The sequence below is a fragment of the Tachysurus fulvidraco genome, chromosome 13 (genome assembly GCF_022655615.1).
Source record: "Tachysurus fulvidraco isolate hzauxx_2018 chromosome 13, HZAU_PFXX_2.0, whole genome shotgun sequence".
NCBI classification, from domain to species: domain Eukaryota; kingdom Metazoa; phylum Chordata; class Actinopteri; order Siluriformes; family Bagridae; genus Tachysurus; species Tachysurus fulvidraco.
The window spans coordinates 28,818,056-28,843,461 of NC_062530.1; the positions used below are offsets into that span (position 1 = coordinate 28,818,056).

Here is a 25,406-nt window from a genome sequence, read left to right on the forward strand (position 1 = left end):
TATTCTAAATGTAACTGGAAGCCAGTGTAAGGACCTGAGGACTGGAGTGATGTGCTCACATGTTTTGGTTCTGCTCAGAATTCTGGCAGCAGCGTTCTGTATGAGCTGCAGTTGTCTAATGGTCTTTTTGGGGATCCCAGTAAGGAGTCCATTACAATAATCCACCCTGCTGGTGACGAAAGCATGAACAAGTTTCTCTAAGTCCTGTCTTGAGGCAAAACATCTAATTCTGGCTATATTTCTGAGATGGTAGTAAGCTGATTTGCTTATCGCTTTCACATGACTACTGAAATTAAGGTCAGACTCTAAAATTACACCAAGATTTCTGACTTTATTTTGTGTCTTTAGACCCCTAGAGTCAAGGTGTGTGTTAACCTTGAGAGTTTCATCTTTATTTCCGAATACAATTACTTCGGTTTTGTCTTTGTTTAACTGGAGGAAGTTTTTATGCATACAACTGTTAATTTCATCAATGCACTTACATAGAGAGTCAATGGGGCTGTAGTCATTAGGGGACAGGGCTAAGTATATCTGGGTGTCATCTGCATAGCTGTGGTAAGCAATTTGGTTCTTTTTCATTATTTGACCAATTGGGAACATATACAGATTAAAGATAAGCAGTGCAAGAATTGAGCCCTGTGGGACTCAACATGTCATGGTTGTCCACTCAGATTTATGGTTACCTATGTTCACATAGTAACCTCTCCCTTTTAGGTATGATTTAAACCATTTGAGGACCATCCCAGAAAGCCCTATGAGCACTGTCTCTGTGCTGTGATGCTGGCGGAAACCAGATTGAAAATTGTCCAGGTAGCCATTTGAGTTTAAGAATTTGTTCAGCTGACTGAAAACAACCTTTTCAATGCTCTTGCCTATAAAAGGAAGATTAGAGATTGGTCTGTAGCTAAGTATGGCTTTGTCTAGGTTACTCTTTTTTAGGAGAGAATTAACAACTGCTGTTTTTAGGGACTCTGGAAAAGTGCCTGTGAGCAGAGAGGTATTTATTATTTTTAAGGGGTCAGTTTCTAAGCAGTTAAGTACCTTTTTGAGAAAGGATGCGGGGTGGGGAGTGGGGGGGGGGGTAGGCTGCAAGTTGATGCTTTAAGATGTTGTACTGTTTCTTCCAGGGTTTTTATATCAATTATGTCAAATTCTGAGAAAATGACAAATTTTTGAGGTTGTTGTAGTGAGGTCTGACTGACCACATTACAATATGAGGCCGTATTGATTGACATTCTGATATTACTGATTTTCTCAGAGAAAAAGTTTGCAAACTCATTGCATTTGTTGTCAAGAGAGCATTTCACTAGGAACTTGATTTGGGAGGTTTGTTAGTGTCTCTACAGTAGCAAAAAGAGTGCGAGTGTTGTTTATGTTGTTGTTTATAATGTTTGAGAAGAAGATCTGTCTAGCTGTGCCTAGTTCTACATTGAAAGCATGAAGATTGTCCTTATAGATGCTATAATGTACTTCAAGTTTTGTTTTCCGCCACATACCTTCAGCTTTTCTGCATGTTCTTTTCATGCTCTGTACCGCTCTTGTGTTTCTCCAAGGTGCTTTACGCCTGCCAGTGATCATCCTGACCTTTACTGGAGCTATACCATCAGTAGCATCTTTAACTTTTAAGTTAAAATTTTCAAGGAGTACATCAACAGAGCCTGCTATATGTTTGGCAACATTGATATATAACCAATTGTAAAGGTTATAAATACTCTAATCACTATGCAAATGAATAGGCACACATCACACCACATAACATAAGTCAGTTCTAATGAACAAGAATCAGTCACTCATGTACTTCCATCTCACAGTACAAAAATATATATTAGGATTTCAGAAACAGATATTTAGGTTTTTTCCTTTTTAAATCTATTTTTCCATCTTAATAACATTTTAACCATCACATTGTAACATATGTATTCTTTTTAACAGCTAAGATAACTTATGCTCCTCATATACATATTAAACATGTATATTCACAATTAAATGAACTAAATCACCCTTATTTTAAATACATGTAAATTAACTTAAGTCAACAGAAAAGTATGAAGGCACCTTTAGTGGTGTAAACATTATTAAATATCTGCTACAGTGGTGTCTAACTTAGCTGAGCTAGCATAACAACCGAATAGAACTTGCATTTAAATGTTAACAATTAGCATGCGGCTAGCGCGATTAGCGAACTTTTATGAAGTTTTTTCCATTCCCTTTAGATGGAATTCCTCCTCAGCTGGACTGCAAAAGCATCCAACTAGAACTGACAAAAGTAAAGAAATACACCATAAGGAAAGGTATAATATTTACAACCCGAATTCCGGAACTGTTTTTTTTAAATCTGAATAAAATGAAAACTAAAAGACTTTCAAATTACATGAGCCAAAATTGTATTCACAATAGAACATTGCATGATAGTGCTTTAGGTGGCATCTGTAGATTTAATGGTAATGGTAGATTTTTAGGACACATTTAATGATGTCACTGACACAATCATGCCAATGCATGATGAGTGTTGTTTGAGGACCCGAAGACCACGGACATCTAATAAAGGTCTTTGGCTTTGTCCTTTCTCCAGTTTCTCTGAATCTTTTGATGATGTTATGCACTGTAGATGGTGAGATTTGCAAAGCTTTGGAGAGCCTCTGCCCATCTTTACTTCTGAGAGACTCTCTAAGACATCCATTTTATAGCTAATCATGTTACAGACCTGATATCAATTAACTTCATTTGTTGTTCTCCCAGCTGAATCTTTTCAAAATTTCTTGCTTTTTCAGCCATTTATTGCCCTGTGGCAATTTTTTTTTAGACCTGTAGCAGGCATCATTTGAAATGAGCTCATTTAGTGGATAAAAGTGTGAAATTTCACCGTTTAAACACGTTATCTATGTTCTATTGTGAATAAAATATTGGCTCATGTTATTTAAAAGTCTTTTAGTTTTCATTTTATTTAAATTTAAAAAACATCCCAACATTATAATGTAAATGAATATTTCTCATTACATTTTGATATTTATTAGTCTAATTTGTTAATAATCCTAAAATAAATTATTTGTCTGCAGAGATGACCCTGAGAAAACTTTTCTGAAAAGTCCCAAATTAGAAAATAAGATTGCAAACTTTCTGCACATTATCTTTCAGGTAAGATTTAGATTTTCTTTGGTAATATTTCCTGCAATGTCCTTCACTGCAAATTTTACAAACATTTTACAATGTTTATTACAGCTGATATTTAATAAATCATAATAAAGGGTGAAGGCACAGAATCACTGGAGCAGTGATGACTGTGAGATCAGACCTGTTAGAGCGCAGAGAGTGAAGGGAGATCGTTAATTTAATTAAATTCTACTTTCAGCATCTGTGGATTTATTAATTAAACATTTAGTTTAGCTTCTCTTTAACCTCACATTGCATTTCCAAATACAGCAAAAAAAGAGCAAAATGTGTAAAATATTCATGCCATCGCAATTTCTAAATTTAATTCAGGAGAAGTAGAAAGCACACAAAATAATTTTTATTGAATTTATTTTACAACCTACCTGTAAAATAAATATATCTGTGCACACAGAGGTGTGATAAAGATCAATTATTACCAATAATTAATACCAATTGGTAACAATAAAAGTGTAAGCTCAATTGCTAAAGTGTTGTATTATTATTATTATTATAAGTTGAGTTTGAATCCCAAGAACACCAGACTGCCACTGCTGGACCCTTGATCAAAGCCCTTAACCCTCAACTGTTCAGTTGTATAAGTGAGATAAATGTAAGTCACACTGGATAGTGACATCTGCTAAGTGCCCTAATTTTCCCATGTGTTCAGGTGAATCTTATTGTGTTCTGTACCTGCTTTTATAAATAATACCTCTTGTTTAGAAAGGCTTGTCATATACAAATTACAAAGTGGTCATGGGATATAAAAGATTATCTCTTTATTGGAACATTTCATTTCAAACTGCAGTCTGTAGTTTTTGTGTATTTAGAGTCATCATATACTTTAGTTTTATGTGTAAATTGAGAGTTCACTTCATGTGAAGTTATTTAAGAAAGAATTTAGATCATTCTGAGCCCTGAATACAAATGTAGTGTTTTGGTATTAATTGATTCCACACTGCACTCGCTCAACCCTGACTGAAGCCTGTCAGTGTCTTTGTACAACATGTACAGCTCTTATGTCTTTCCTATTATTGCATAACATAAATAATACATTTATTCTGGTACAGTTACTTTCTTTTCTTAATTTTACTGACTAAGGTTCTGCCTAGTTTTTATGTACAGCTGTATTGCATCTTTCTGGTCTTCATGAACAGTGAAATTCTAATCATAGCAAATAATGTTGTGTTTATTACAAAGTCATTCTGCATTTTACACATTTCTTGTATTCCCTCTGTGTGTTTTGTGAAGGATCTTGAGAATAAAATGATTGTGTTTATAAAACATGAGCTGGAGATGTTTAAGAAATATCTAAGAAAAGAAAACACAAGATACTTCAGTGATGTGAGGGATGATTTGTGGAGTGTAAAAGAAGCAGCTCTTGATATGACATTGTACTTTCTGAAGTTGATGGAACACAATGACCTCGCTGATGCACTCCAGGGTAAGCATTTAATAAGACAACACAAGATGTTTTCTACTTAAACATTTGTAAATATTCAGTTGAAAAGTTTATACAATCAGCCACACATTCTCTGGTTTCTTAACAATATAGAAATTCAAAGTATATAATGTTTCACAGTCATTTAGAAATGTATGTCTGTGTATTTTTATTTATGTATTATAGTTTATTCTGCTTTATAATTGTTTTACTTATGATTATATGATTAGATGCACTAATAGGAGTTCAGCAGCGTGCACTCAAATCAAACCTGAGTAAGAAGTACAATCGTGTATGTGAAGGAATTGCAAAGCAAGGAGAGTCCAACATTCTTAACCAGATCTACACAGATCTTTACATCACTGCAGGTGGAAGTGGACAAATGAATGAACAACATGAAGTGAGACAAATTGAAAAGAAAAAAACTTGTGTGCAAACTGAAAGTCAAATAGAGCAGGAGAAACAAATTGAATGCAAGAACATGTTTGAACCATCACCTGGAGAAGAAAAACCCATCAGAACTGTGGTGACACAAGGGGTCGCTGGTATTGGAAAATCCATCTGTGTGAAGAAGTTTGTTCTAGACTGGGCTGAAGGGAAAGAATATCAGGACATAAAGTTCATATTTCCGCTGCCTTTCAGAGAACTGAATGTAAAAGGTGAGGAAAGATGCAGTTTGAGGGACATCATCTATCAGTTTTTCCCAGAAACAAAAGGAATGAGATTCACAGACAAGTATAAAGTCATGTTCATCTTTGATGGACTGGATGAGTGTCGACTTCCTCTAACATTCCATGAAAACCAAAAGTGGACTGATGTAACAGAGAAAGCCTCACTGGACACTATAATAACAAACCTCATTGAGGGAAATCTGCTTCCGTCTGCTCTCATCTGGATCACCACTCGACCAGCAGCAGCTGCTAAGATCCCTGCTGAACATGTGGACCGGGTCACAGAGGTGCGTGGCTTCAATGATGAACAAAAGTTGGAGTACTTCAGAAAGAAAATCTGTGATGAGAGTCTGGCCAACAGAATCATTGATCATATTAAAAGATCAAGAAGTCTCTTCATCATGTGTCATATTCCAGTCTTCTGCTGGATTTCAGCCACTGTGCTTGAAGATATTTTGGGGAGATCAGACTGTGAAGACATTCCACAGACTCTGACGGAGATGTACACATGTTTTCTGATCTTTCAGACCGTACAAGGGGACAAGAAATACAATAGAAATAATGCCTCGGACATTCCTTGGGATAAAGATGGAATTCTTTCACTGGGAAAGCTTGCCTTTAGTCACCTGGAAAAAAACAACCTGATTTTCTATGCAGGCGATCTAAAAGTCTGTGGAATTGATGTCAGTAATATAGAGGTGTACTCAGGACTGTGCACTCAGGAGACTGACAGATTTAAATGCACATCTTTCAGCTTTGTGCACCTCAGCATTCAGGAGTTCATTGCTGCCTTGTTTACATATGTATGTGTCCGAAATGAAAACAAGAATGTTTTTGAGCAATCAGAAGAGTATAAAGAAACAAAAGTTATTGATTTGCTCAAGATCACAGTGGACAAAGCTTTGGAGAGTGAAACCGGACACTTGGATCTTTTCCTCCGCTTCCTTCTGGGCCTCTCAGTGGAGTCTAATCAGAAGCGCACTCAAGGTCTACTGACGAACACCGGATGCAGCTCTGACTGCCAAAAGGACATAGTTGAGTACATCAAGTTAAAGTTTGAACAAAACCCATCTCCAGAAAGATCAATCAATCTGTTCTACTGTCTGAACGAGTTAAATGATGATTCACTGGTGAAAGAGATCCAAAGCTACATGAGCTCAGGTCAACTCTCTGAAGCTGAACTCTCACCTGCTCAGTGGTCTGCTCTGGTCTTTGTGTTGCTGACATCAGAGGAGGATCTGGAAGTGTTTGAGCTGCAGAAGTTCATAAGATCAGACGAATGCTTTAAGAGACTGTTACCAGTCGTCCAGGAAGCCAAAAAAGCTTTGTAAGTAAAACCTGTTTCTCTTGTTTTATCCCCTTAAAGCTTGGCCTTAGGTAGAATGATGGTAGGAAAAATTTATTTGCCATAAACACAATAAACCTGTCTGATAACTTGAAATGAACATAAGCTGCTGAATTGTTGAGTCCTGCTTGTTCCTGCTGTCTTGAATCAGAATCAGAAAGGTCTTTATTGCCAAGTATGTTTTCACATATGAGGAATTTGTTCTAGTACAGAAATTGTTTGTCAAACAATTCATTCTAAAAACATGGACAGTGATGTGGAATCTCATTTTTGCTGCTATAGTGGGTAAAAACCTTGGAGCTTGGTACTAAGTGCAACTAAGGACAGATGACATAATATCATAATACCAATTTCCTTTCAGGCTCAGTGAGTGTAACCTGACAGACAGAAGCTTCTCAGCTTTACACACAGTTCTCAGCTCAGAATCCTCCAAGCTGACTGAGGTGGATCTGAGCAGTAATCCTCTGGGGGACTCAGGAGTGAAGCAGCTTTGTGCTGGACTGAAGAGTCCAAACTGTAAACTGGAGACACTGAGGTCAGTTTTTTCCTTTTCTCTTAAGAGCATTTTAATAAATCAGTTGCTTATGTATCTCCAGTACACAACAATGAGTAGTCAATGAAGTGTTTGAAAGAAGAATTTCAGGTTAATGACTAGATATAACTTACATGATCAAATAATAGAACACACAATATTTTCAGTTTAATTCTGATATGAATTCACACTACCAGACAAACACTGACAAAAAAATACTGAGTATCTAAAAAGCAGTACTGATGCTGTATACATCAAATGATACATAAATAGATAAATAAATGAATAAACAAACAAACAAGCAAACAAACAAACAAACAAACAAACAAACAAACAAATAAATAAATAAATAAATAAATAAAGAGGTATCATAATTGTGTTCAATTATAAATATTATAATTTAAATATTTGGCAAAGGAAATTGCATTAATGTGAATCATATCAAACAGAAAATATTAGATTTCATAGTGTATCTTCTTAATAATTAAGTAAAAAATGGCTTTTTCTTCAGACTTTCAGACTGCAGTATAACAGAGGAAGGATACATCGCTCTGTCTGAAGCTCTGAAATCATCTCACCTGATAGAGCTGGATCTCAGAGGGAACGACCCTGGAGCATCAGGAGTGAAGCTGCTCACTGATTTACTACAGGATCCAGACTGTAAACTGAACACACTGAGGTGAACATTAAGTGTTGGGATAATTACTTCAATACAATATGTACATTAATACTCTAACAAAACACTAACTAAATACAATTACATTTAAAGTATGCTATTAATGTTAATGTCTTTTGTTTTCTCTGTAGACTGTTAAAAAGTCCTGAAGCAGAAGTGGCCTGTGATTCCCTGACTAAAGTTCTGGGTACAAACCCCTTACTGCAGAGAGAACTGGATCTGAGTGGGAAAATAAAAGGAGATTCAGGAGTGAAGCAGCTCTCTGTTCTACTGAAGGATTCACACTGCAGAACAGAGAAACTTACGTATATAATATAATATTTATTTTACTTTAGTTATGTAAACTTATTGTCAGATAAAACTCAGTTCCTCAAAGTGAAGATCTTCTTTCCACTGTTTCTGGTTATCTTTAGGCTAAAGGTCTGTAGTATAACAGAAGGAGGCTGTTCAGCTTTGTCTTCATCTCTTTATTTAAATCCTGCACACATAAGAGAGATGGATCTGAGTGAGAATAAATTAGGAAACTCTGGAGTGCAGAAGCTTTGTGTACTGCTGCAACATCAGTCCTGTAACCTGCAGATACTGAGGTGAGCTTCTGCTTCTGCTCTTTAACATGTACATAAGAGCTTGTGACTTTACATGTAGAATACAAACACAGGCTACATGTAGAACATATATGTCTTAAATCTTCTTGGCATTACGTACTATATAGATGCTTAAAATAATACAATGTTAAGTCTTTATCAGACATCAGAGTATCATTAATACCACACAATGTTCTCTCTTTAGACTTTCAGACTGCAGTATAACAGAGGAAGGATACATCGCTCTGTCTGAAGCTCTGAAATCATCTCACCTGATAGAGCTGGATCTCAGAAGGAACGACCCTGGAGCATCAGGAGTGAAGCTGCTCACTGATTTACTACAGGATCCAGACTGTAAACTGTCACTAAGGTGAGGAATTTATAACAATTACATGAGAATGTTGACTTCATTCATTATTTAAGAATATATTAACATGTATTTTATTACTATTTGATAAGCACAAAATACTACAGTGAGGTATATTTAATCTAAAATTATTAATGAGTTTTTTTTCTCCTTATAGATTGTTGAAAAGTCTTGAAGCAGAGGAAGCCTTTAAACATCTGCATAATGTTCTGGACACAAACCCTTTACTGCAGACGGATCTAAACCTGAGTGGGAAAATAAAAGGAGACTCAGAAGTGAAGCAGCTCTCTGATCTACTGAATGATTCACACTGCAGAGCTGAGAAACTTACGTATGTACATTAAATTATTATTATTATTATTATTATTATTATTATTATTATTATTATTATTATTATTATTATTATATAGTAGAATATAAGTTAATATTTAGGGATTCTGTAATTTTAGCCTTTATGTTAAGTGAAACATCATGTGAAAAGAGAACAGACAAAGATAGTGTTTCAGCCACACACAATAAGAGCTCTGTATCTATAGAAAATGAATTAAGGATGAGACAAAAATATTGATGAATATGACTGTCATTATATTACATGCAGTGTGTTTAAACTCATATGAAATGTAGTGACTCCTCTGATCTTTTTACTCTTTTTTAGGCTTATTAAATGTGACCTAATGACAGAAAGCTGTACAACTTTGGCCAGAGTTCTCAGTTCACAGCCTTGTTTTCTAACTGAACTGGACCTGAGTGAAAACAGCCTACAGAATTCAGGGGTCATGGAATTATCTAAAGGACTCAAGAATCCATGCTGTAAACTGAAGATATTAAGGTACAGTGATATAAACCTGTACAAGCAGTACTACCACTGGTACTGTTTTTACTACTAATAACAATGTTAGATTATTTTTTGTTACAACTAAATATGACACAGTGATGGTGGTTGTGTTATTACATGAAAAGCAAAAATTTAGACAAAACCAATGCAGGACTGATAACTGAGTCTAATATGTCAGACACATCTGATGCCCTGTTAATTGTTCATTAACATGAAAAATAAAGTTTTAAGTGCAGTTATAATTGAAAAATATATATTTATAGTTTATTCTCTTCATACAGTCATATATATATATATATATATTCTATCTGCATGGGGAGGTGGTGTCCTTGTCCAGTGAATGTCCAGTGAATTTCAAAACTCATGTCATTTTAATCATTTTAAAACGTGGAATTTGACATTTTAAAATGATCATTAATGTACATGATCTCAGTGTGAAAACAATGGTAGAGCTACCAGACAGGAACCCATCCTCATTTGGGTGATACTTTCTACAGCTGTTTGTTGTTTTGTGGCTTTATGCAACCAAGTCTTCAAATGTTCATTGATGAAGACCTGAGCTGATCAACACAACAGCAGTTCTAAGTTGGTCTCCAACAACAGTCCCATGGGTTATAGGCCTTCCACACAGATCTATCCCCAGCAGAGTGCACAGGAGAGAGAGAGAGAGAGAGAGAGAGAGAGAGAGAGAGAGAGAGAGAGAGAGAGAGAGAGAGAGAGAGAGGTATTAGGTATACTTGTAATCATGTAAGGTTTAATACAATGTACATTATGTGTAAAGTGCAGACAAGGACTATGGCAAGACTAGCTATGAGGGCATAAGAAAGAGTCAGAATACAAACATTCAACAGAATCATCCCCCAGCACCTGATTGGGAAGCTGAGCCTGCTGGGACTGAACACCTTCCTCTGAAACTGGATTCTGGACTTCCTCACTGGGAGACCTCAGTCAGTCCGGATCAGGAACATCATCTCCAGCACCACCACACTGAGCAATGGAGCCCCTCAGGGCTGTGTGCTCAGTCCACTGCTGTTCACCTTGCTGACTCACGACTGTGCAGCAATGCACAGATCGAACCATATTATCAAGTTCACTGATGACACGACTGTGGTGGGTCTCATCAACAAGAACGACGAGTCAGCATACAGAGTGGAGGTGCAGCATCTAACTCCCTGGTGTAGATCCAACAACCTTTCTCTGAATGTTAATAAAACTAAAGAGATGGTTGTTGACTTCAGGAGAGCACAGTTCAACCACTCTCCACTGAACATTGACGGATCATCCGTAGAGATCGTCAGGAGCACCAAATTTCTTTGTGTTCATCTAGCGGAGAACTTCACCTGGTCACTCAACACCAGCTCCATCACCAAGAAAGCCCAGCAGCGTCTCTACTTCTTACGAAGGCTGAGAAAGGCACATCTCCCTCCCCCCATCCTGACTACTTTACAGTGTAAATACATACAGTATTTACACTGAACATACAGTATTTACACTGGTCACCGCTGTTTCAGTTTATTGTATCCTGTGTATTTTCTTTTTTGTATTGTATTGTAATCTTTTCTCTGCACTGTCTTTTGTCCTGCACAGTCTTGTCTGTCTTGTTTGTCTTGTCCTGCACTGTTTGTACCAGGTTGCACAGTTGCACTTTATGTTGCTAAGACTTACTTACTAAGTCCTTAGCCCTGTCCTTTTTTTATGTAGCACCATGTTCCTGGAGAAATGTTGTTTAATTTCACTGTGTACTGTAACAGCTATATATGGTTCTAATGACAATAAAAGCTTCTTGACTTGAATTGACAGAAGGTGACAGACATGAGAGCTTCCTGGGACATAATGCATCTGACTACTCCGCAGTCAGCAAACCTGAGAGACTTGTGAGAGTGGTTAGGCGAAAGCATCCAAAAAGTTTCAGTTCACCGAACACTCTGCCCATGAACCATCCAGATCTGCTCTTTCACCTAAGAAAAACTATAAATAGAAAGCTTGACTAAACAAATATGGTTTTAGCCTGGACACTGGAGACTTTGCTACTTGTGGGGTGCTAGCAAATAGCCTGCACCGTCTGATCGAAGTAGGCATAGCGGATGATTGGCAGATGTTTTTGTAAATGAAGAAACTGGGACAATTAGACAAAATCCTCACAAAATTTGCCTTGGGATTTACCTTGGCTGGACTCCCTAAGGGGGGAAACAGAAATGTGTCCACACAATCATCCTGAGATCACAAGATTGTTCGTGATATCAGGAAGCCAGTGGTGGTAAACTCTCTCTCTCTTTCACTCTCTCTCTCTCTCTCTCTCTCTCTCTCTCTCTCTCTATCACAGTGACACCAGCCAATAATGAGTTCTGCTAGCTCATCCATGCAAAACAGGGTAGATTGTGTTATGCCTCCCCCTGAGGCTGCAAGAGGAGCCTCTGGTACACTTTACCCTCACTGGTAGCTGTGTAGAATAAGTGGCCAAGACTGTTTTGTTTTATTAAAATGGCTGTTGATTTGTTTTTTCTTAAAAACACAGTGTTTGGTGGAAATGGTTGTATGATTAAAGAAATTAACTTATTACTATATTTGTCTAGACTTTCAGACTGCAGTGTAACAGAGGAAGGATACACTGCTCTGGCTGAAGCTCTGAAATCAAACCACTCATCACACCTGATAGAGCTGGACCTCAGAGGGAACGACCCTGGAGACTCAGGAGTGAAAATGCTTGATGAAATCCAAAATAATCAAAATTACAAACTGAAGACACTTAGGTGATTCTTCAAATAAGCAAAAATCATTTCATAAATATTCAACATAAAAAAACACTGTAAAGAACCAAATCGGCTAAATTTGATAATTGGCTGCAATTTAGTATTTATTTGACTTGTTTTTATTATTATTATTATTATTATTATTATTATTATTATGTTTCTGCAGGTTGATAAAAAACTCTGCTGCACAGAAGGCCTGTAATTGGCTGAATTCAGTTGTACATGAAAACACTTTACTCCTAAAAGAGCTAGATCTGAGCAGGAAGGAAACAGGAGACTCAGGAATGGAGACGCTCTCAGTTCTGATGAAAGACTCACACTGTAAATTTCAGACAATAAAGTAAGTGTTCTGATGTTTGTATTGTAATGTTTCAGTTTCAGTCTGGTTTTATAATCAGAATATTTTCATCTGCCATGCAGTGTGATAGGAAACAGTTTTGAACTGCATTGTGTGATGAGCAACTAAGGAGAGATTTTTAGACACAACACACTTCAGTAGTTCCTTCCATTACAGGAGTGTCCACATGTACATTTGGCCATGTAGTGTTCTTTTGTAATTTTAACAGTAACTTTAAACAGTATTGACTGAGCAGGAAGACTATCATTAAGTTATTAGCACAAAATGATAGGGATTATTTACAGAGATATTGTAAAGGACCGTCATTTAGTTGCCATTTTGCTATGTGAGGTTTGGTCTGTTCACTTAGTTTAGATTTTACCAAGGATTAAAACTCCTGTAGACAAATATCAACCAACAGAAATCATCATATTCTACAGATTCAGTACTACAGCTGACACTTTCATTTTCTCCTTTCAGGCTCAGTGAGTGTAACCTGACAGAGAGAAGCTGCAGGTCTTTAAACAAAGTTCTCAGCTCAGAATCCTCCAAGCTGACTGAGGTGGATCTGAGCAGTAATCCTCTGGGGGACTCAGGAGTGAAGCAGCTTTGTGATGGACTGAAGAGTCCAAACTGTAAACTGGAGACACTGAGGTCAGTTCATCTTTATTATTCAAGTTCAGGTTTCAAGTTAGAAGTTAAAAATGATTGAAATGCTTGTAGTGAGGATCCTGGTTAGGCAATCAGCAAGCAGCATACAGGGAAATACCAGGGGTCAGACACCAAACATCTAACTAACAGAAATAAAAGGCTTGGTGATTCCAGGTGTAACACAAACTGAGCTTTACATCATCACAATGTGAGATGTGAAAGAACAGGAACAGGAGAGTGTGAACAAGTTAGGAGTAATGGGTTCTGGGACGTATTGTCTGAAGTGACTGTAGGCCACAGTGCATTCTGGGAAACTGAGTTCATTGACAGAGTTGTCCTGACACCAGAAAAATGGTAATAGTGTCCTTTTAGTAAGTGATTAAACTGGATGTGTTAATATAAGGATTGATTTTTTTGAAAATAATTTTAGGTTTATGATCAGGTGGCTAGAAACTACAAAGACCGCAAACCTTTAAAGAAAACATTACAGTTACCTTTTAATTCTGATTATGATATGGATTCAAACCACCAAGCAAAATCATTTTAAACTAAATTCTACCAAACAGAAAATGTTAGATTTAGATCTCTGTCATGAATAAATAATAATAGACATTTGTTCTCACAGACTTTCAGACTGCAGTATAACAGAGGAAGGATACATCGCTGTGTCTGAAGCTCTGAAATCATCTCACCTGATAGAGCTGGATCTCAGAGGGAACGACCCTGGAGCATCAGGAGTGAAGCTGCTCACTGATTTACTACAGGATCCAGACTGTAAACTGAACACACTGAGGTCAGCAAGATACAATACATGTTGAAATGTTTAAGAACTAAGAATCCAGACACTGTTCCAGCATGACAATGTCCCTGTGCACAAAGCAGCTCCATGAAGACATGGTGTAGAGTTTAATATTGGAGTGGAAGAACTCCTGATCAGAGCCCTGACCTCAACCCCACTGAACACAGATCATACGGCTGTGATGGTCAGTGTGACCATTTGAGGTGCAAACTGCAGTTTAAGGGCTCAGAAAAATATAATATTCACAGAGCTAGGCAAAAAGTCAGGAATGATGTAATCATACACAAAAACAAGGTCTGTTAACATCAGAGACAAAACTGAGTGGAAACTTTACAATCCACACAACACACCCCATGGTTTAGATCTATATGTCAGGACATAAACTGAAAACAGGTGGAGATTAATCATGCCAAACGAGGAAAATAAGCAGAGACAAGAGACAAAACACACATGACAACAAACAAAACAATGAAACACAGAGCAAAAGCAGAAGTAAGGACCATAGCACTGGTCTCACCTTGTTTACTGCACACAGGGGATTCCTGACAGGCATTGGTGTGGGAAAAGCAGCACTTCTTTAGACACCATTCGAAACTGTCACTTATTTAAAAAACTATGGAAAATGTTTCTCCTTCAATCCAAAGTTGTAGTAAAATAACAAGTTATAGAATGATGAGGTTCAGCTTTACAATAACAGCTCTTAAACCATCAACACACACTTACTTCCTGTTCATTTATTTAATTTGTTTGTCTAACAGAGCAATACAGAATACAGTTGTAGCTCTTACAACATTCTTACTGACAAAACACAAACTTCTGTGCAAAATTTCTAATAATTTGTTGTTATTGGCAGGTTAACACAATTAGAGTCACTTAAAGTGTCCTAAAATAGTCAGTGATTTTTCTCGTAATATCTTTGTGTCATTGCTGTTGAAACATTTCAGATATTTAATCATATTTATATGCATTTTTTCACTTTTAAGTAAATCTGTGAAAGTGACAGTAATTCAGATTTTTTTCAGTTATAAAAACTGTATGTTGATCCATCAAGGCTTACAGATATTATACACTGATTAAAGACATTTCATTTTTTTGTAGCTGAAACATCTATAATGATACCAGATCTCTGTCAATTAAACAAATCTATAAATAATTACTGAACCAGTCCTTATTTTCACTGTTGATTGTCTAATTGTAACTAATTTTAAAATGTTTTAAACTAGAATTTAACAGTTTTATCTTTTAAATAAATAATAAATATTTGTGAAATTGTAATAAATTTGTGAATGTAATTTAAGTCTTTCTTTAATCAACATAATGTGTAGTTTATTATATTGATTAATGATGTCAGCAACAGTCAGGCAGAAAATCCAAAGAAAACCCCATGAGAGGTACAGAGACTCCACACAGACAGTAACTCAACACAGGATTGAACACATTAGTACTGTTTCAGTTATAGACCTCACAATGTAGCAGGAAAATGTTATTTTATAGTTTTTATAACAGACTATAAAGAGTTAAAACTCATACAGAAGACAAATGGTGACATTCTGTCTGTATCTATCAGTGACTTACTGCCTGATTTCCTGTTTGTGGTTGTGAAAGTTCACATATTAAAATATCAATAAAACTAATTGTGGATTTTGGACAGTTGACACTAAATAAGTCAGACGTGTCCCAGTACAATTGTGTCTCTACCAGTAAAATTTTAAGGTAATATTCCAGTAACAGAAAACATACCTGCTGTCTCACCTCACTACACCTCTTAATAATATATTCAGTTTAAACCAACACCTTTTACATTTAATTAAGAATCACTCATTTTTAAGATCAGTAGTTAAAATGATCTGATACTCAAGGTTTCAGCAGAGACTGACATCTAATGGAGGATTCAGGAGGCTGGAGGTAAAATAAAGGATGAAACTGTTAATAATTTAGTCTGTTTCTGTTTCCTGACTACAGGCTGTTAAAAAGTCCTGATGCAGTGATGGTCTGTGATTCTCTGACTGAGGTTCTGGGTACAAACCCCTTACTGCTGAGAGAACTGGATCTGAGTGGGAAAATAAAAGGAGACTCAGGAGTGAAGCAGCTCTCTGTTCTACTGAAGGATTCACACTGCAGAACTGAGACACTTACGTATGTCACTTAAATGTTTATAGACTTAACTATTACTTTTAAAATATAAAATTATACTTTTTTTCTTAACTATAATCACTGTATAATTCATATAAACTCATTGTCATGTGATCATCAGAATAAAATGTTCCTTAAAGTGAAGATTTTCTTTCCACTGTTTCTGGTTATCTTTAGGCTAAAGGTCTGTAGTATAACAGAAGAAGGCTGTTCAGATTTGTCTTCATCTCTTTATTTAAATCCTGCACACATAAGAGAGATGGATCTGAGTGAGAATAAATTAGGAAACTCTGGAGTGCAGAAGCTTTGTGTACTGCTGCAACATCAGTCCTGTAACCTGCAGATACTGAGGTGAGCTTCTGCTTCTGCTCTTTAACATGTACATAAGAGCTTGTGACTTTACATGTAGAATACAAACACAGGCTACATGTAGAACATATATGTCTTAAATCTTCTTGGCATTACGTACTATATAGATGCTTAAAATAATACAATGTTAAGTCTTTATCAGACATCAGAGTATCATTAATACCACACAATGTTCTCTCTTTAGACTTTCAGACTGCAGTATAACAGAGGAAGGATACATCGCTCTGTCTGAAGCTCTGAAATCATCTCACCTGATAGAGCTGGATCTCAGAAGGAACGACCCTGGAGCATCAGGAGTGAAGCTGCTCACTGATTTACTACAGGATCCAGACTGTAAACTGAACACACTGAAGTGAGCAATTTATAACAATTACATGAGAATGTTGACTTCATTCATTAATTACGAATGTATTAACATGTATTTTATTATTTTATTGAACGCATTAAAATAGCAAAATACTATAGTAAGGTATATTTAATCTAAAATTATTAATCAGTATTTTTTTTCTCCTTATAGATTGTTGAAAAGTCCTGAAGCAGAGGAAGCCTTTAAACATCTGCATAATGTTCTGGACACAAACCCTTTACTGCAGACGGATCTAAACCTGAGAGGAAAAATAAATGGAGACTCAGGAGTGAAGCAGCTCTCTGATCTACTGAAGGATTCACACTGCAGAGCTGAGAAACTTACGTATGTACATTAAATTATCATTATTATTATCATTATTGTTATTATTATATAGTATATAGAATATAAGTTAATCTTTAGGGACTCTTGATTTTAACCTTCATGTTGACATTGGCTTTAGTAAAGTGAAAAATCATGTGAAAAGGGAACAGACAAAGATGCTGGTGCTGGATTGCTCAATGAAGATGCACATGGGCAGTTTCTCACACTTTTCTGCTCCTCTGAAACCATTCGTCCACAGCAGGCACATCTGCTGGCTTGCCTGACCAGAGAACAGTGGTAGCTGATACCCAAGCAACACACTGGAATAGCATGAGTCTGGTAGATGACTGGGTCAGAGAGTTTAGGGAGTTTATTCCGGTCATGGGAGGGATTCGCATTTGCAGTGTTGTGTTTGGCTGCAGTAAACTTGGAAGTAACAGGTCAACTCTTGGTTTAGTTGCTCTGCCTGGCCGTTCGACTGGGGATGATAGTTTGAAGTAAGTCTGACGTTTATTCCCAAGCTTTCAAGGAAAGTGTGACAAACTCTGGAAGTGAACTGTACCACACAGTCAGGTATTATGTCCTCCAGGATGCCATAGTGGTGGAAAACATGGTCTTTCAATGCTCTTGCCATTTCCCTGTGGAGGCCCTTAAAGCGGACCAACTTGCAGGACTCATAGAATCGGTCGACGGCAATCTGTATGGTGGTATGGACATGGGATTTGGGCAGGTTGCTGATAACATCCACCACTATGTGTGACCATGGGCGTTGTGGGATGGGGGTGGCTTCCCATTGAAAGTTGAAAGTTGAAACAGATGAAGAACACTGCCCACCAGGCTTCACATGGGTTTAATCATTTCATGCCTTTGGTATACGTACTCTAAGTTCTAATTGTCTATTATGACTTGAAATGGACAACGGGTTCCCTTCAGACAGTGTCTCCACTACTTGAGAGACTCCTTGATATTCACAATTGCCCACATCATAATTTGCCTCAGCTGGGATGAAATGTCTAAAGAAGAATGGACAGGGGTTGAGCTTTTCTTCCATGCCATGTTGCTGGGAGAGTACTGCCCTAATATTGCTCTATGAGGTGTCCACCTCCACATCAGTTTTGAGATTTGGATTTAGGTGCTGCAGTATGGGGGTCATATTGAAGCTACACTTAAGCTGCTTGAAGGCCTTTTGTGCCTTCTCGGTCCAATAGAGATTTTGGGCTTTCTGCACAGTAGACAGGTAAGAGGGGAGGCTACAAAACTGTAATTACAGATTGGACGGGCTTGGCCATTTACTCATGGAGCTAACCTTTCTCATGTCCTTCTATACCTCCTGGGGCCGATGATGTACTGTGTTTAATTATGTCGCTAAATATCTTATTTACAAAAGGCTGAAATACTGCTGGCATTTTGATTAGCCCATATGGCTAATCGTGGTTGTCCCTTGAAATCCAAACTTCTTTGGCAGGTTAAGGGCTCTTGAGTGATATGGTGCAGTTTGGAAGACTCAGGCTCTTGTGGAAGCAGTGGTTGATAAATAAACTGTTGGCAGATGGAGCTCCTCTAGTGGCTGAAGGTGGATTACATTAACTACCAATACCGAGTCTATGAGGGCAGAGAGACAATGGGTCCCCTGAGCATGTCAGAGGAGCAAAGGGCAGGAACTGTGGACTGTGTAGGGATCCCCCATGGGAGCTGAAGTCTATGGCAGGAGATAGAGAAGTGTGGGCTAGAATTTTCACACTGTTGCAAACACAAACCTCCTGTGGAGAAAATGAATGAATGAATGAATGAATGAATGAATGAATGAACTAGTCGTGTGATAGTCATTTAGATTAGATATCCTAGGACATTTAAAATTTATGAGTAGTTCACAAAATTGCACTTTTGTTCCCTGATTTTTATGATGTATGCATTTGAAAACCTTGTTTTTATAGACTTACTGAATGTGGACTAACGATGGAAAGCTGTACATCTCTGGCTGAAGTTCTCAGTTCAAACCCCTGCTTTCTAACTGAGTTGGACCTGAGTAACAACAGACTACAGAAAGAAGGAATCGAGCAGTTATCTGAAGGTCTGAAGAATCAAAGCTGTTATCTGAAGATATTAAGGTACAGTAATATTTTCTATTTACACATTATACACATATATTTATTGTAGGGCACTCTAGGGGCAGACACAAAAAAGAAGCACCGAGTCGGGATCAGGTGAAAAAAAGGGTTCCAGATTGTGAATTTATTTAGGCTTGGGGAAGAAATAGAGAGAGGTGACCGGGCAGCACACAGTATCTTAGTGGTCAAAGGGAGGGGTGGACCAGCCAGTGGTAAGGAGGGTAGAGCAGGCTCAGCAGGGCAGTCGTGGTAAATGGTAAGGAATTTGATATAAAGAAATCAAGAAACACCACATTAGTTTATTTCAAGTTTTTTCCCTCCCCCATACCTCACTCTAGCTGCTGAGCCTGGCTCCCCGCTGTGCTTCTCAGAAAAAGGGTGAATGCCACAGCGGCACTCCTGATTGGCTCCTCTTTCTTTGGCGAAAATTTAGCCACCCTGCCTTGCACTTCAGTGGCGCTGACTCTGGTGCTGAAGCTTCTGGCTACATTGTCCATGGTCGCCTTTTTTTCCTGGTTTTATCTGTTCCGGAGCAAAATATTATAAAGTTTATATTCTCATTTACACTTAGTGATTACGTTCCAGATGCTTTGTTCTTATCTTCTAATCATCACTATCGAAAGAAAAAATTATTATTACTTGATTGGTTATTGATTACATGATATAATATTCGAATTAAAAATGCCATTTTTGCAGTTTACTAAACAGCTTCTTAATTCAGTATTTGCTTTCTTAGATGTTGACTGTATATTTTCTATTTTGTATAGACTTTCAGACTGCAGTATAACAGAGGAAGGATACGTCACTCTGTCTGAAGCTCTGAAATCTTCTCACCTGATAGAGCTGGATCTCAGAGGGAATGACCCTGGAGCATCAGGAGTGAAGCTGCTCACAGATTTACTACAGGATCCAGACTGTAAACTGAACACACTGAGGTGATTCTTCTATAAACATATACGATTAATTCAATATTAAACATAAATAAATTATATAACCTAACATCTAAAAGAGATTATGTTTATAATTGACTGCAATTTAGTTTATTCAATTTTTTAAATCATGAAATAAGTAATTAATAAATACTTCAGAAATAATACTGTTCTCATTAATATGGTCTAATTATACTGTAAACACCAAATAAAAATGACTTTCTGCAGGTTGTTGAAGAGCTCTGCTGCACAGGAGGCCTGTACTTGGCTAAATTCCACTATAGGTACAAACTCTTTACTCCTAAAAGAGCTGGATCTGAGCAGGAATGAACCAGGAGACTCAGGAGTGAAGCAGCTCTCTGCTCTGATGGAAGACTCTCACTGTAAATTTCAGATAATTAAGTAAGTTGTATTATATGTTTCTCTATCAGCTGAGTTTTATTAATAACATGTTTTTAATGAGACCTGCCATTATGTAAACACCAAGTATTCACTAATGTATTTTAATTATAATTTAGTTTTCTATAATTGATGAAACAACAGAATTTATCCTGTCTTTCTCCAGAGGAACCTCATATATAGGTCTTATAGAGACACCTGGGTCCTGTTACATCACTAAAAAGTGTTAAGTTATTAAACAGAAGTAGAAATGATCAACATGTTGGACATTTTCAGTTAAATCTTAAGACAGGATTTAATCACTAAGACATAAAGTCAATTAAAAGAGGCAAAAAATAATAATTCTGTTAGAAATAACCACTAATGACCTCTAATTATACACACGCTCCGGACCAAGGTAAGTAAAACAGATTGAGGTTTATTGAAGTTCGTGAACATATATATCTGAAATGAACAGTACGAAGCACCACAACCTAGCAGCACACACAAACACACACATGGGATATCACAGGAATCCGAGTCAGCGAATCCTGTCACTCTGAAAGCGAGGACGAAGGAAATGTAGCCGATTGCTGTAAGACAAACGGGAGTCTGGAGCTTGAATGACTGCAGAGAAAATTACGTTAGTACATACAAGACCAGACAGAATGAGGACTGAGTGTGGCTTATATAGTGTGTGTTGATCGGTGAATGAGGAACAGGTGGTGCTGATTAGTACTTAGGTGAATGTGAATGTTGGTGAGTGAGGCAAGGACCTAGGGTCTCATTTATAAAGCGTGCATACGCACAAAACGGGTCTGAAAACGTACGTACGCCAGTTCCCATGCAAAGGTTGTGATCTATAAAAAACAAACTTGACGGGAGAATGTGCGCACCTTTAAGCAAACTTTGAACTGTGAGTACGCACATTCTGGAGAAAAAGGGAATTGGCGACACATATGGTGAGGTCGTGAACTGAAGTTAGATTGTAGAAAATAAATGTGAGAAGAACGATTATACTGTAAGAATTAATAACATTTAATTTTCACTCCATTTCACACGTTATATCCACATTATCATGAAGATTAAATCCAATAGTGTTATTTGTGCCGACTGTTTTAGGCTATATACATCTAGTAAAATCCAAACGTAAATCAAAATGTATTTAAAATAATAATAATAATCAGTGCTGCCTTACAGTCACATTGTCCACAACGGGAGCGCAGGAGGAGATAGCGTGACTACATGTGATACAGAATAGCATGAAAAACCCTTTTATTAGATAACTGCAGAACACAGTGTAAAAACTAAATATTTTCCTTAATGTACATATATTTTAAAGAATGAAGTACAATCACTATTCGTCATTTAAATTTACAGCATTTCGCAGACGCCCTTATCCAGAGAGACGTACATAAGTGCTTAAATCTCTAACATTGAATACATTAATGCTGGTTCACTAGGTTACATACTTAAGATACAATGAGTTTAAAACATTTGTTCAAAGTTACAATGAAAAAGTGTCAAAGTTTTTTTTTTTTTTTTTTTTTTTTGCAAAAGATAAGGAAAGAAGTGCTGCTTGAAGTGTTTCCTGAATAAGTAGGTCTTCAACCACTGTTTGAAAATAGCCAGTGACTCAGCTGTCCGGACCTCTAGGGGACGTTCATTCCACCACCTTGGTGCCAGAACAGAGAAGAGTCTTGTGGTATACTTGCCTCTTACCCTGAGAGATGGTGGAACCAGTCAAGCAGTGCTGGTAGATCGAAGGTTGTGGGGTGCAGTGCGAGGAATGATGAGGGCTTTGAGGTAAGAGGGAGCTGGTCCATTTTTGGCTTTGTAGGCCAGCATCAGTGTTTTGAATTGGATGCGTGCAGCTACTGGAAGCCAGTGGAGGGATCGCAGCAGTATGCGAGATGGGTGTTTGGGTGGTATGCGAGAACTTTGGCATGTTGAAAACAAGCCGGGCAGCTGCATTTTGGATCATTTGCAGAGGACGGATTGCGTTCATAGGTAGACCTGCCAGCAGTGCATTGCAGTATTCCAGTCTAGAAATGATAAGAGACTGAACAAGTACCTTAGCAGTCTGTGTGGACAAAAATGGCTGAATCCTTCTGCCAGACATGCTGAGATCCGGTCAGAAACTGTGGCATCTGAGGGTGGGAAAGAGAAGATAAGTTGAAGATAAATTGTGTATCATTAGCATACCAGTGGTAAGAGAACCCATGTGATGAAATAACTTCACCAAGAGAGTGTGTATACAGGGAGAAAAGAAGAGGACCAAGTACTGAGTCCTGTGGGACGCCAGTGGAGAGTCTGCGTGGAGCAGATGTCACTCCCCTCCATGTTTCCTGATATGAGCGTCCTTCCAGGTAGGAAGCAACCCATTCCCAAGCTGATCCGCAAATCCCAAGACTCTAGAGGGTGTATAAGAGAGTCTTGTGGTTGACTGTATCAAATGCTGCTGAAAGGTCAAGGAGGATAAGGATGGATGACAGTTTGGCTGATCTAGCAGCATGTAACTTCTCAGAGACATCCAAAAGGGCTGTCTCTGTAGAGTGAGTTGCTTTAAAGCCAGACTGGTTGGGGTCTTGGAGGTTGTTCTGTGAGAGATAGACAGACAGTTGATTATAGACAATGCGTTCAAGAATTTTTGAAAGAAATGAGAGAAGTGATACCGGTCTGTAGTTACTGATGTCTGATGGATCCAGAGCAGGTTTCTTTAGGATGGGAATAACCCTTGCTCTCTTGAAAGTAGTAGGTACCTGACCAGACGCTATGGATCTATTGACAATAGTGGAAATGAAGGGCAAAAGTTCTTGCGAGATGGTCTGGAGCATAGTGGTAGGGAGTGGATCCAATGGGCAGGTGGTAGGATTGCAGGACTGGATGAGATGTAAAGTCTCTTCTGCTGCCACAGTTGAGAAATGTGACAACGAAGGTGTAGGGGAATGCATACTCTGATATGTAAGTTCAGTCGGGGCTGAAGTGAAGGTCTGGCAGATTTCCTCAATCTTCTCCTGGTAGAAAGAAGCAAAGTCTTCTGCAGTCAGGGAGGATGAAGAAGGTGGAGCCGGGGGGTTGAGCAGAGAAGAGATGATGTTGTGGAATTTCCGAGGGTCATGTGAGGAAGCTTCAAGCTTTTCCTTGTAGAAGGAAGTCTTGGCAGAAGTCACATCTGAGGAGAACTTGACAAGAAGTGTTCGGTAAAAATCAAGATCTGCATCAAGTTGTGATTTCTTCCACTTTCTCTCTGATGATCTTAGCTCTTTACGATTGTTGTGCAGCACATCTGAAAGCCAAGGAGCAGAAATGAGAGAAGAGTAGAGGTGTAAAGCACCATTTCTTTGACAACAATAAACCTGTACCACCACCCCTGCCTGTTTCTCGTGGTGAGTGAGAGAAAGCATAGGCAGAGGATAAAGCAGCTGGTGTAGCAGTGTTCTGTGGGGATATCCAGGTCTCTGTTAGCGCAAGGAAATCAAAGGAGTAATGGGAAGTTAAAGCAGAGATAAAATCAGCTTTCTTTACAGCAGACTGACAATTCCAGAGCCCACCTACCACCACTGTTTGAGACTTACACAACAGAGGAGGTTACCGGGAATGTGACCTCTTCTCTGTGGATGAGAGCGTCTGTGAGAGTAGGTCTTGAGTACAGAGATGGGTTTAAGGCACATATTTGTAGTCAAACAATAGTGAGAATTAAGGTATGGTAGAATATATCAAAACAGTACTAGACACTAATTTTAGAGAGATACTGACAAACCGCTACAGATGCTTGAGAACCTTCAATTTAAATAGGTAAGCCCTGCCCCCAATTCACACCTTAAGGGAGACTGAAACTACTCCTGATTAATTAGCAGAGAGAACAACAAAGACCAACACTATAAAAATCAACAATGGTATAGAATATAACACAATTCAAATCACACTACTCTAGAACAAAGTGAGTTAAGCAGATAGTATACAAAAGACAGGAACCTACTTTACCAGAAGACAATATAATCAAATGTAGAGAGTTAAAGCACCATCCCTTATCCCATCATCAAAATCATCATGAAGAAGCATGTGTTCACTATAACATTTTCGTCTTAAATTTTAGCCCACAAATTAATTCTGTGATTTTGTCAAGGTGTTAACGATCAGTCTAATTGCTAGAGACATATTCAATTCAATTCAAGTTTATTTGTATAGCGCTTTTTACAATGGACATCGTCTCAAAGCAGCTTTACAGAACATAAACATAGAAAAGAAGGTAAACATAAGGAGAAATATATAGTTAATAGAATTAATATAGTAAAAATTCAATCTATATATAGTTCACAGTGTGTATGTATGTATGTATGTTTGTATGTATGTATGTATGTATGTATGTATGTATGTATGTATGTATGTATGTATGTATATATGTATGTATTTATCCCCAATGAACAAGTCTGAGGTGACTCAGGCAGCAGTGGCAAGGAAAAACTCCCTTAAATTGGTAAGGAAGAAAGCTTGAGAGGAACCGGACTCAAAGGGGAATCCATCGTCATATGGGTGACACTAGAGGGTGTGATTACAAATATACAGTCAAACAAATGTTGAATTGGTGTAAAGATCACATGGAGTTCAGATCTCCTCTTGGTATCATAGACTCTAACTGGAGCTGCTAGATCTGTAGATGTCTCAGGATTCTCATAGAGTC

General features: G+C 37.7%; 1 protein-coding gene and 1 long non-coding RNA gene across 2 annotated transcripts in view; both read left to right on the top strand.

The window, feature by feature from the left end:
* LOC113657299 overlaps positions 1-25,406 on the top strand; it is a 1,727,325-nt gene that overhangs the window by 1,532,521 nt on the left and 169,398 nt on the right. The window lies entirely within an intron of this gene.
* LOC125146179 lies at positions 1,571-3,095 on the top strand. Its single transcript, XR_007144661.1, has 3 exons — positions 1,571-1,701; positions 2,214-2,291; positions 3,057-3,095. It is a non-coding gene; the product is annotated as an uncharacterized LOC125146179 (long non-coding RNA).